We start from the raw sequence: 13,994 nt of genomic DNA, 5'->3' as shown, positions 1-13,994 counted from the left end.
GACATATCCCACCACTTCTTTATGATTCATGGTGAGTCCTGTTGCTAGGATAGCCAGATCTCCTGCTTTGAAAAGCACAGCCTCCTGTTTTGATGGACTATCAGAGAACAGTTCTCTGAAGGTGTCCTCTGTTGGAGAGCTATTTATCCAGTCTGAGTCTGGTTTAGAGATAAAGAACCATTTAAAAAAGGAGATCGAGATCCCACCAACAGTGAGTAGCACCTGGTGAGCACAAGGTACAGGCAGAACTGGTCACTAGGGCTGGGCGATATCTGGTTTTCAACTTTATGATCAGGGCCGGATTTAGGTTTGATGAGGGCCTAAGCTACTGAAGGTAATGGGGCCCTTTATATGTGACATTTTAGGGAGCAGGCTAGCAGGCGGGGCCCATGACTTACATCATAGAAGCCTACACAACACAAAACACTCTTTCTGCATGCATGTTTTATTTTATTTGTTTTAGGGTTTTTTGAAATGTACATCCAGTGTTGTTATTTTCCTTTAAATTTTTTGGGAGTTCCCAGGAGAGTGGGGTCGTAAGCTATAGCTTGTTTAGCTTCTACGTAAAACCGGCACTGTCCATGACATATCACCAGCTAAACATCCTGATATACTGATATATCACCATGTCTGAAATAAGGATGGAGCTATGCAGATGGAGCTATGGATTGGCTGGCTTCATTGTGATTTTTGCATAGCACACACACACAGAGAGAGAAAGAAACAGAGACAGACTGATTCGCAATATATTTCCAGGTCAAAAATTATTAAATTAATATCATGATATGGATTTGAAACTAGTTTTGGGTGATATATCGCCCAGCCCTCACACACCTCATGATTTGTGATATACAGTGGTACCTTGGGTTACATACACTTCAGGTTACATACGCTTCAGGTTACAGACTCCGCTTACCCATAAATAGAACCTTGGGTTAAGAACTTTGCTTCAGGATGAGAACAGAAATTGTGCTCCGGCGGCACGGCAGCAGTAGGAGGCCCCATTAGCTAAAGTGGTGCTTCAGGTTAAAAACAGTTTCAGGTTAAGAACGGACCTCCGGAACGAATTAAGCACTTAACCCGAGGTACCACTGTATTGCCAGGTCAAAATCTATGAAACCAATATCACAATATGGACTTTAAACCTGTTTTACTGGTCGCTTGGTGTTTTCTCCACTATGCTTTGCATTTATTTTAAAATTATTATACTTATTTTAAAATGTGTGTCCTTCCATATAAATTACCACATGCAAATTGACCTCTTTTTTCGGCAATGTACGCCCTCCTTTTTTTGGCCACAGCCCCTACCTCTTGCTCCTCCTCCTTGCCTGTCCCACTCTGTAGCCATGAAGTCAGAGAACTGACTCCATCTCATGGTCTTAAATAAATGGTTCCCATTTGCTGTTTGCCATGATTGGCATTTGCATCTAATAAATCAAAAAAATTATTTCATTAGATTAAATTACAAAAAATACTGGCCTCCTGCAATTTGTATAATTTAACATGCTTGCTGCCAATTTGCTGAATGTAACCAATTAATTAAGCCTGACCGTTCAGCCTGATCTCGATGTTTCACGGTGGGTTAGTACACAGAGAAGGAGGTATAAAGAACTTCTAGGAGGTAAGGAGTGTTGTAAGTCAGTGGGAAACCTAAATGTGAGTAGCCGGGGATGCTTAAAATTGTTTCATTTATTACATAACTGTAATGAAGTTTAATTAAATGACCAATACTTGACAGTAATCAATCTGGATCTTGGAAGCCAGGAGCAGGTTTATTTCTTATCAAACAGCTGGATCAAAACCAACTTGCATGATTCCACCCCACTCCACCCACCATCCATCTTCTGTCCTATCACTCTTTAAGTAAGAGGGCCATGCCTTGCTTTTCTTTTAATGAAAACTGAAAATGGAGGGAAGTGGAAGATCATTGCAAGTGTGAGGACAGCCCACATTCCTCCATGCATGTGTGGAATTTCACGGTTGGGTTAAAACTCTCCTACTCAAGGGAAAAGGGACACGGGTGGCACTGTGGGTTAAACCACAGAGCCTAGGACTTGCCGATCAGAAGGTCGGTGGTTCAAATCCCAGCGACGGGGTGAGCTCCCGTTGCTCGGTCCCTGCTCCTGCCAACCTAGCAGTTCAAAAGCACATCAAAGTGCAAGTAGATAAATAGGTACCACTCTGGTGGGAAGGTAAACAGCGTTTCTGTGTGTTGCTCTAGTTCGCCAGAAGCGGCTTAGTCATGCTGGCCACATGACCCGGAAGCTGTACGCCGGCTCCCTCGGCCAATAAAGCAAGATGAGTGCCACAACCCCAGAGTCTGTCATGACTGGACCTAAAAATCAGGGGTCCCTTTACCTTTACCTTTACCCAAGGGAAGTTCAGCTCGAATGATGGGGAGATTTGGGATGAAACTGCTTTTGTCTTTGGCCTTTCAGGTGGGAAACCTTTGAATTTTGGTGGGTACTAAAATGAGGTGCTCTCTGTGGGAATGTTTAGGGAGTCAGGAGAGAATATATTGTTTAATTATATCCTTTCCAACTGCGCTAGCAAGTTCTGTAATTTAGCAGAGTAACATTCTCCTTTTTAAACTTACACAGCAGATAGGTTTGCCAGGCTTGTTTAAGCCTCTAAAGTAAGTTTCCTGGTAATTCCCCTTTCATTCCCTCCTAAAAAGAATAGACGCAACACAGTCTTGTATAAAAGTATAAAATAGTTTACTCACTCATTCTGTTCACAGATGGATCCCAGAAGGCAGACTTAAGTTACAAAATATATACACCTGTAATCTATCCCATAAGGAGATAGTTCCTTTGTCCTCTCTTGGCTGGAAGCATCTCAGGCTGATGCTTCTTCTACGAAAGCAAAATGGAGAAGAGAGAGATGTGGTGGCCAGTCCTGTGCTTTTGTTTACCTGCACAGGTGAGGTCACACCCACCTCTGGTCACATGTAGAGGAAGTTTGTCCCAGCACAGGAGGAAACAGAAAGTTTATCTACTGGCTGGACAAACATCCCTCTTCTTGTCTAAACATGTCCATTCCAGGAATGTTGTATTTGACTGCTCTGTGTTTCATACCCTACACTCTCTACCCTTGTTTAGGTTAATAACTGTCTGTTCATCAAACTTAGAGGTGGGGAACTTCTTTCATCTGAGGGCCACATTCCATTCTGAGCAATGTTCTGGGGGCCACTGGGCAGTGGTGAGTAAAGCCAGAAGGAAAATAGGATGGAGCCATGAACATAAATTTGATCATGTAGCACCAATCCTGGCACAACTGCACTGACTGCTAATTAATTTCCAGGCCCAATTCAAAGTGCTGGTGTTGACCTATAAAGACTTACATGGCTCAGGACCACAATACCTCAAGGATTCCCTCTCCCCATATGAACTAACCCAGACTCTGCACTTGTTATCTGAGGGCTTTTTCTATGTCCCCCATCCCAGAGAGGTTCGGAGGGTGACAACAAGTGAACTGGCCTTTTCTGTGGTGGCTCCCTGATTGTGGAATGTTCTCCCCAGAGAGGCTCACCTGGTGCTACATATCTTTAGGCACCAGGCAAAAACATTCTTCTTTACCCTATGGCTCTTTAAATAATTTATGACCTGTGAAAATGTCGGGGAGAGGACAATTATTATGATAACTACAGTGGTACCTCGGTTTTCAAACGTAATGCATTCCAGAAGACCCTTCGACTTCCAAAATGTTTGAAAACCGAAGCATTTACTTACAAAACCTCAATACGGAAGCCGTGTGGCACTTTCAACTTCTGAAAAGCAATTGAAAACCGAAGCAGTTACTTCTGGGTTTTTGGCATTCGAAAACCGAAACATTCAACTTGCAAGTCATTCAAAAACTGAGGTAAAGGTAAAGGGACCCCTGACCATTAGGTCCAGTCGTGACCGACTCTGGGGTTGCAGCGCTCATCTCGCTTTATTGGCCAAGGGAGCCGGCATACAGCTTCAGGGTCATGTGGCCAGCATGACTAAGCCGTTTCTGGCGAACCAGAACAGCACACGGAAACACCGTTTACCTTACCACCAGAGCGGTACCTATTTATCTACTTGCACTTTGACGTGCTTTCGAACTGCTAGGTTGGCAGGAGCTGGAACCGAGCAATGGGAGCTCACCCCGTTGCAGGGATTCAAACCGCGGTACCACTGTATTTAATTATTAGGCTGTCAGTCAGTCAGCTTTTTATTATGTTTTCATTGTGTTTTTATTAATGATGTTCTGTAATGTGTTTTTAATGTTGTACGCCGCCTTGGGATCTTTTGATAAAGGGCGGTATATAAATTGAAATAATAGTAATAGAAATAGAAATTTTTACCTGTGTACGGTAAGCTAGTTTCTACCCACACTCACACACCCTTCTCCGTCCTCCATCTAGATGAGGAAGATCAGAGCTCCAGGACACAATCCAAGTAAGCAAAAACACACAGCAAGAGTGCAAATCAGGGTTGGTGAGGTGTGTGGCTAGAGGAGAAGGGGTGTGGCTCGGGAGTGGATGTGGTCTGGGGAGAGTCCTGAAGGCCAGACTAAGAGGTAAAGTTCCTAACCAAAACATTACCTATGTGGGTTGGTGCCAGCAGCCAATTAGGTGAGGCAAGGGATGGAGAACACACAGAGTGATTATGTCACATCAATTGTTGTCTTATACAGAACCACACCAGAGGTAGGCAACCTAAGGCCCGGGGGCCGGATGCAGCCCAATCACCTTCTCAATCCGGCCCGCGGACGGTCCAGGAATCAGCATGTTTTTACATGAGTAGAATGTGTCCTTTTATTTAAAATGTTATTTGTGGGGCATAGGAATTCGTTCATTTTTCCCAAAAAAATATATTCCAGCCCACCACATGGTCTGAGGGACAGTGGACCAGCCCACAGCTGAAAAAGGTTGCTGACCCCTGAACCACACTTTACCTGAGAGAACAAATCTGGGAGCAGCGCTGGCTCCATGTTTGTTGGTAACATCTTTAGTTATGTCCTTAGATGTCAGGGTTATTTACCATAGCTGTCAACTTTTCCCTTTTCTTGCGAGGAATCCTATTCAGAATAAGGGAGTTTCCCTTTAAAAAACGGAAACGTTGACAGCTATGTTATTTTCTAGTATTTAATTTATTTTCAAAAAATTCAGGTCGCCTTTGCCAAAGCGGCACACAATATTAAAACCATTCAAATAACAGGCCGTGAAACTAGAAAAACATAATCTAAAACACATTCGTATGCTGAAAAGGAATTAAAGCAATAGCACATAACACAGTAGCACCATAAAACAACATACATGTAAAACAAGAAGCAGATTTATTTATTTTTAAACCCAGCAGCAGTAAATCACCACCGTAAATACAACTTGAACAAAGTTTGGAACAAAGTTTGGAACAAAGAGTTTACATAGCTCATTTCAAAACCAGGAGCAGGGGATCTGTGGTCCACAAGGTATTGGACTCCAACTCCCATCTGCCCCAACCAGACTGGCCAATGGTCAGGGATTATGGGAGCTGTAGTCCAACAACAGCCAAAGGGCTTTAGGATGGTGCCTGGCTGGCACAATTTGAACAGGTGAAGCCTTTTATAGTATGGAAACACAACTATGGGGAAAGTTTCACTTGTTAACAGTCTGTCTGTCAGACATCTTATTACTTGTGTGTGGCCCCTTGTTTACTTTTAAGCCCTATAATTTTACACAGCAGATTGTACCATTCCGAATACTGGTTTTTCATTTTTTATTGAAAGGATCAACTTTTTATGAACTAAAATGTTCATTTGCATGAACGTGAACTCATAGTTTGTTTTGGTAAGGGATGAACTCAAACTAGTTCCTTTTCAACAAACATTTCAAGCAGCGGAGGAAAGCCAAACTGATAACTGGGACATTTCAAGAGCACAAGGAACAACTGTAATTCAGAAATGGTTTCCAATGTGTTTTGATCCCTTTGTTGGGATGAATTGTTCAATGCATCTCCTTCTACTACTTATCCAGGCCTGAGTCTCCAAACATGCCTTTACAAACATGCCTTTACAAACATGTAATTTAGGAGAAATTTGCAGTAAAATGCTGGTGAATTTTCAGGAGGACTTTTTAAAAAGATTGCCAAGTGACATGGAAACATGGAGAGTGAAAAATTTGGAAAATAAGAAATGGACAGCGGCTAGGTTCTACCGTAGTTGCACTGTTGCAAGCAGCATGCCTCTGAATGTCAATTTCCGGAAATCGCAAGCAGAGAGAGCACTGTTGCATCCAGAGTGCAGGTGGCGCTGTGGTCTAAACCACTGAGCCTCCTGGGCTTGCCAATTGGAAGGTCAGCAGTTTGAATCCCCACAACGGGGTGAGCTCCCGATGCTCTGTCCCAGCTCCTGCCAACCTAGCAGTTCGAAAGCACACCAGTGCAAGTAGATAAAGAGGTACCACTGTGGCGGGAAGGTAAACAGCATTTCCATGTGCTCTGGTTCCCGTCACATGAGAAGCGGTTTAGTCCTGCTGGTCACATGACCCAGAAAGCCATCTGTGGACAAACAGCGCCTCCCTCTGCCTGAAAGCAAGATGAGCGCCACAACTCCATAGTCACCTTTGACTGGACTTAACTGTTCAGGGGTCCTTTACCTTTACCTTTCCGACCCTCTGGTGAAGATATCAGCTTCCCCTTCCCTTCCATCTCTGGACAAACAGCTTTCTTAATATTGGGAGCAAGGGCAGCAACAAAAATAAAGATGGAAGAACCTTCATTAATTGCATAAGAGTGCCTGCAAGAATCTCCAGATGGGCTAGATGACGTGAGACCTGCTTATGTGCTTCTTGCCCCACAGTATATAACTCCACCACACTACGAACCCTTTGCCAGCACTAGGAAACCATGTTCTCCAACCTCAGGGCATTGGGCGTCAACCATGGGATTCGATCGTGTTTCTTTAACCAAAAAAACCTTCCCATAGCTCATGCTATCTGCTTCTCTGGTCTATTTTACTCAATGAGCCAAGTTTCGCCAAGTTCTGAATGTGTACATCTTTGTGATAGGCCCCTGGAGCTCATTTTACATGAAGGCAACACAGGTTGATGTATTTTTAAATGGCTTGATTTTTATCACCTTGCTTAATGATTTGTCACATTATTTATTAGACGGTGGGATATCCGGAGGGATCCATCGCATTAACGTATAAATAATGTGGCAAATAGTTCAATAGAGCCATAAAAAAGTGATTTCAAAATAAATTGACCTATGTTAAGCTACATGTAAACTAAGGCTGTGAATGATAATGCATGCCATGCCCTTAAGTCTGAAAAATGGGGTCCAGGGAGGAAGGCAGCTAAAAAGTCCTCCAGAGAACAAAGGCTTTGGGCAAGCCACTAGTATTTAAATGGGGTGTAGAGAACCCTTAGCCTTACAGATGTTGCTCCAATGGGCCAGGGATGGTGGAAATTGTAGATCAGTAACATCTGGAAGGCCAAAGGTTCCCCAAGCCTGCACTAAAGCTTTCACTTCCTAACTGTGATAGGGAAATAGTAATATTGGCCAACCTTGCAGGGCTGTTGTCAGGATAAAATCATGAGAACATAAGAGCATCTATGGAATAACTAACAACAAGATCCACCCCTTCGCCTACCTCCTGCTTTTCCAAAATCAGTTTGCTCAAGACTATCCGGTGTTGTGTAGATCATCTCATACCTGACCACCTGGGTTGCCCTTTTTTAACCTGACCAAGGTATGGCAACCCAGCCAGTCACCACATCAGTGGAGAAAAAATAAGCATTGTATCAAGATGCTTAATGTAACCAAGTACCTAATAACATTGTTTTATTTCAGTTATTAAGTGTGGAGCTGTGGAAACAGGTCCCTGACAGGTTGTTATAGCCCTTTATTGTTCTACATATCAATTTCAGTTCCCAGTGCTGGGCTGGCACACAAAATGCATTATGCCCTTATTAGTCCATTCGACCAGCTGCCACTGGGCCCTCCCTCGCCTTCCGCCTTCCAGACTCCACCAGCAGCTGAAGAAAGCTGCAGAAGAAGAAGCAGAGAAGCACTTTCTGAGGTTGCTGCTGTTCCTTTGACCCGTCTGTATTCTACACTTCTGTTACCTGCCTTTCTATTTTCTCCCTCGGAAAAGAGAGCCATTATGGTGTAGTGGTGAGAGTGTCTGACTAGGAGCTGGGAGACTGGGGTTCAAATCCCCACTGGTGGGGAAGCAGTGCTGGCATCCGTGCCAATTCTGGCAAGTTCTTGCCAAAATTGCACAAGATACCGCAGAGCACTTTTATATGCCTGTTGTCTTTGTCCATGGAGTTTTCTTCGCAGGGATACTAGAGTGGCTTGCCAGTTCCTGCTCCAGGTGGATCACGTTTGGTCAAAACTCTCCACTATGACCTGTTCGTCTTGGGTGGCCCTGCACGGCATAGCTCATAGCTTCTCTGAGTTATTCAAGCCCCTTTGCCACAACAAGGCAGTGATCCATGATCTGCTTAAAAAGCAGAGACATCACCTTGCCGACAAAGGTCCATATAGTTAAAGCTTTGGTTTTCTCAGTAGTGATGTATGGAAGTGAGAACTGGACCATAAAGAAGACTGATCGCCGAAGAATTGATGCTTTTGAATTATGGTGTTGGAGGAGACTCTTGAGAGTCCCATGGACTGCAAGAAGATCAAACCTATCCATTCTGAAGGAAATCAGCCCTGAGTGCTCACTGGAAGGACAGATCCTGAAACTGAGGCTCCAATACTTTGGCCACCTCATGAGAAGAGAAGACTCCCTGGAAAAGACCCTGATGTTGGGAAAGATGGAGGGCACAAGGAGAAGGGGACGACAGAGGATGAAATGGTTGGACAGTGTTCTCGAAGCTACCAGCATGAGTTTGACCAAGCTGCGGGAGGCAGTGGAAGACAGGAGTGCCTTGCATGCTCTGGTCCATGGGGTCACGAAGAGTCGGACACGACTAAACGACTAAACACCAACAACTGCAGAGCACATGAGATTTAAGCTTGATATTTCCTGGCACCACTTCTCCACCAGAGACAGAGATGGTCGGGTGCGGGTGGCACAGGCAGCAGCAGCAGCAGCAGCGAAAGAGCAGTGAAACGGGACATGCTGAACCTTCCACTTGACCATGAAGCTCAGTGGGTAACCTTGGGCCAGTCACTGCCTCTCAGCCTAATCTACCTCATAGGGTTGTTGTGGGGATTCCATGAGGAAGAAGGAGGAACCATGTGTACACCTTGTGTTCCTTGGAGAAAAAGGTAAGATATAAATGCAATAAATAAGTAATAGCTAAAGGTGGGCTATACATACAAAAAAACAAGTACATGGATGGAGGAGTAGACACCCTTTCAGGTGTTCATCCCTGCAGACTCCACCCCCAATATTTGCACATTAAGGCAGACGGTCTGAAGGGAAATTCTTTGCACAAATTCTTAGAGTCCTCCCTGCAGTCAGGTATCCTGAGCACAGTTCCCGCACACGGGAAGGATTCTAAGCACTCTCAGGTGAACATTCTTTGAATCTCCCTCAGTGCTTCGCAGATGAGTAGGAAATAATTATAATAATTCAGTAGTAGTAGTAGTAGTAGTAATAATAATACTTATACCCTGTCCATCTATCCCCAGCCACTCTGGGCGGCTTCCAACACAATAAAACACCAAACACTAAAAACTTCCCTAAACAGGGCTGCTTTCAGATGTCTTCTAAAAGTCAGATACAGTGGTACCTCTGGATGTGAACGGGATCCGTTCTGGAGCCTCGTTCGCATCCTGAAGCGAACGCAATCTGTGTCTGTGCGTGCACAGGTTGTGGTTCGCCGCTTCTGAGCATGCGCATGACGTGTTCCGTTACTTCCGGGTCGCCACAGAGCATAACCTGAAAACGCTCAAGCTGAAGCGACTTCAACCTGAGGTATGACTGTAGTTGTTTATTTCCTTGACATCTGATGGGAGGGCCTTCCACAGGGCGGGCACCATTACCGAAAAGGCCCTCTGCCTGGTTCCCTGTAACCTCACTTCTCACAGTTAGGGAGGGAACCGCCAGAAGGCCCTCAGAGCTGGACCTCAGTGTCCGGGTTGAACAATCGGGGTGGAGACACTCCTTCAGGTATACTGGGCCGAGGCCTTTTAGGACTTTAAAGGTCAGCACCAACACTTTGAATTGTGCTTGGAAACATACTGAGAGCCAATGAAGGTCTTTCAGGACAGGTGTTATATGGTCTCGGCGGCCGCTCCCAGTCACCAGTCTAGCTGCCGCTTTCTGGATTAATTGTAGTTTCTGGGTCACCTTCAAAGGTAGCCCCACATAGAGCGCATTGCAATAGTCCAAGTGGGAGATAACTAGTGTCTGTAACCCGAGGTACCACTGTATTTATTCACACATTGTGTGACATTTTATTCACACATTTTTTCATTACCTGAATAGGGATCGATAGATGGATGAACCGATAGATTCAGATTACAGTGGTACCTCGGGTTACATACGCTTCAGGTTACAGACGCTTCAGGTTACAGACTCCGCTAACCCAGAAATATTACCTCAGGTTAAGAACTTTGCTTCAGGATGAGAACAGAAATCGTGCTCCGGCGGTGTGGCGGCAGCAGGAGGCCCCATTAGCTAAAGTGGTGCTTCAGGTTAAGAACAGTTTCAGGTTAAGAACGGACCTCCGGAATGAATTAAGTACTTAACCCAAGGTACCACTGTACTATAGTGTGATTCCTGCTGTTATTTTATTCCTTTTTTAAAAAAAGAAACTAAAAAATGAATGACAATTTCTTCACATCCGAAGTGCTTTCATAAGAAAACAGGAGGGGGGACCCAGAGAGCTCTTTAATGCTGACCTTTCATAGGAAGAAGCCATTGAGGAAGATTGAGAAATGACTATTCCAAAGAGGCTCTAGCCATCGCAATGGATATCAGCTCATCCTGCGCCTCCTTCTGCTCATGCCAGATATTTGATCTCCTCCAATGTTGCCAAATGATCTTATCCTCCAGCTGTAAGATGCATCTTGCATCTTTCTTTTTTTTTAGCTTTTACTATGTGCTACAGCTTAATTATTTAACACCACCGGGTTATGCAAGTTGATGCATATGTTTCCAAGGGACAGAGTGGGAGTGATTGATTGGCTGACTGACAGATGGAAATAAACAGCAGAGATGGGGAGGGCAGGGGGAGGAAAGAGGATGCTCCATTTTTATTGCAAGTGTCAAAGGGACAAAGCAGAGAGGAAAGTTAAAAACCGGCTGCCTTGCAGACTCAAAGCCCTCTTGGGTACTCATGCCAATCCACTCACTCCTTCCGCTCACTTGTCATTTGCTCAGAAATCATCCCTGCTCTGAAAATGATCTTACAAAGTCATGGGCCGTCAGAAGACCAAGAACACGTTGCAGGAACCTATGTGCACGTCTGTCCAATTCTACATTCAGGCTTTGCTTTGTTCAGGTTAAATGTCGAAGACAGAAGAAACCTGTGCAGCTCAAAGCAGTGGGGTATTTTTCTTGTGGAAGTTGTAGAATCCCTATTATTGCAAGCATCTAAAAAACACCATTTGCATAATAGATAAGCAGCTACCCTGAGGTACACACACAGGATAAATTAATCCTGCCTCCCTTCAAAAGAAGGAACGAGATATCATACCTCTCAAATGCCCCAGTTAAATTGGGACATCCTGGTTTTGGGCGCTGTGGCCCTGAAAGACTTCGGGGTTTGAGCTCAAGGTGCAATCTTGCATGGGTCATGTGACTTGTGCAGGAGCATGTCCCAGTTTTTTGCAGTGACATCTTGGAGTATATAATAATAATATAATAATAACAAATAATAAATTTTATTTATACGCCGTCCTCCCTGGCCAGAGCCGGGCTCAGGGTGGCTAACAGTAAAAACATAATAAGAAAAAAACCAACACCAATTTAAAATACAGATTAAAATGCAATTTAAAATGCAGCCTCATTTTAAAGTAGCCCATAGATCAAAGCCATAAGGGGAGAGAAACATAAGGGTCAGACTGAGTCCAAACCAAAGGCCAGGCAGAACAGCTCTGTCTTGCAGGCCCTGAGGAAAGATGTCAAGTCCCACAGGGCCCTAGTCTTTGTATGAGACATATTTCGTGATTCTTATCCTCACCTCTACAGGTTAAGCATAACGATTGTTGGTTGCTCAACTGTCTTAAGCATAGATATGACAAATGCAAAACTATCACCTTGTGTTGTTGAGCACCCTGTACAACATGGGTCAGGAAACTAAGGGCTGCGGGCCGGATCAGGCCCAATTGCCTTCTAGATCCGGCCCGCGGATGGTCCGGGAATCGCCGCATGGATCGCCAGCGCGCACACATTCTTTTCCTCTCCCTCCCTCACCCTCACAAGGTGGAGCTTTTCTCCTCAGGGATGGAGCAATCTTGTCCCACGCCAGGCACCGTCGACGGTGAGAGTCGGCTCACCCACCTACCCACATCAACAGGGCGGCGCTGTGAAAGCGGCGTGTGAGGCAGGCTGCCAGCTGCTGCTGCTTTTTCCTCCTGCTCCTCCTCCCTTCTCCCTCAGTCCGCCCTTCCTTCCTTCTCCACACCGCTTCCTCACGTGCTTTCTTCATCGCCACTTGCCTGCCTCCTTCATTCCTCCCATGGCATTCAGGTGGGTTGTTGCAGTGGCCATGGCTGCCACTTGCAGGTTGGCGGGCAGCTCTGTCTTCTCCACGGTGCCTCACGGGAAGCAGCAGCAGCAGCAGGTGGTGGCTAAAAGCTCTGGTGACACCCTGGTTCCCCTACCTCCATCCATGGCTCCTCCGCCAGGGCTGCTGCATCTGTCTTCGCTGGCCAACACAGCCTCCTACCCCGCCACAGCGCCTGGGTGGCTGGAGAAGCCCAACTGCGGCTATTGGGACGACAACTGGGACAGGTAAAGCGAAGCATCTTCAGGCCTCTTTGCGGGTGGGCGAAAATTGTTCATTATTTTTATTTTCAAAATATAGTCCGGCCCCCCACAAGGTCTGAGGTACAGTGGGCCAGCCCCCTGCTGAAAAAGTTTTCTGACCCCTGCTGTACAACATGGTGAGAAGAGGAATGGTGCACAATAAGGCAACACAATATGTGCTTGAGAGCTGGACCATAAAGAAGGCTGATTGCTGAAGAATTGATGCTTTTGAATTATGGTGCTGGAGGAGACTCTTGAGAGTCCCATGGACTGCAAGAAGATAAAACTTATCCATTCTTAAGGAAATCAGCCCTGAGTGCTCACTGGAAGGACAGATTCTGAAGCTGAGGCTCCAATACTTTGGCCACCTCATGAGAAGAGAAGACTCCCTGGAAAAGACCCTGATGTTGGGAAAGATGGAGGGCACAAGGAGAAGGGGACGACAGAGGACGAGACTGTTGGTCAGTGTTCTCGAAGCTACCAGCATGAGTTTGACCAAACTGCGGGAGGCAGTGGAAGACAGGAGTGCCTGGCGTGCTCTGGTCCATGGGGTCACGAAGAGTCGGACACAACTAAACGACTAAACAACAACAACATAAAAGCACAACTGACCCTTTTGGAAGAAGTACTGTATAACAGGTCCTCTAGCACACAGGGAAACAGGGCATAGATGAGTGGTGCAATTTCGATTGTGGTTTTGTAAATAGAAATCCAAAGGTAATTCACACAGAGAAAACAACGGGCTCAAGCTTGAGACTGCAGTCTAGCAGGACTGTTTAGCAAATGTTTGAACGTGCAAACAAAAGAAGAACCTACTGGATCATGCCAATGCTCATCTACTGCAGCATCCTGTTCTTTGGCAATTCTTTGTGCCAAATGATTATTATTAACCTATTATATACCAGCCAGTGTGGTCCAGTGGTTAGAACTTGGCAGACCAGGGTTCAGGTCTAACCTGCTGATTTAGACCAGATCACTCCATGCATAATCCAACCTAACCCAGACCCTTTCCAAGTCCTGAACAACACACTTACTCCTGACAGCTTCCGTTCAAAAGTATCCGTGTCTGAATAAGTATCTGCCTGAATAATCTCCCCCTCTTCCCCCTCCAT

The 13,994-nt window shown here is 45.3% G+C and overlaps 1 long non-coding RNA gene across 1 annotated transcript; it reads left to right on the top strand.

Annotated features, from left to right (window-relative positions):
• The first annotated feature begins 60 nt into the window (after nt 1–60).
• On the top strand, nt 61–11,471 carry LOC310756002. The gene is made up of 2 exons (XR_014544629.1): nt 61–211; nt 10,821–11,471. It is a non-coding gene; the product is annotated as an uncharacterized lncRNA (long non-coding RNA).
• Nucleotides 11,472–13,994: the final 2,523 nt, after the last annotated feature.

This window comes from Podarcis filfolensis (assembly GCF_964270895.1).
Source record: "Podarcis filfolensis genome assembly, chromosome: 2".
Classification (NCBI taxonomy): Eukaryota; Metazoa; Chordata; class Lepidosauria; order Squamata; family Lacertidae; genus Podarcis; species Podarcis filfolensis.
This window is presented reverse-complemented; position numbering and strand designations above follow the sequence as displayed.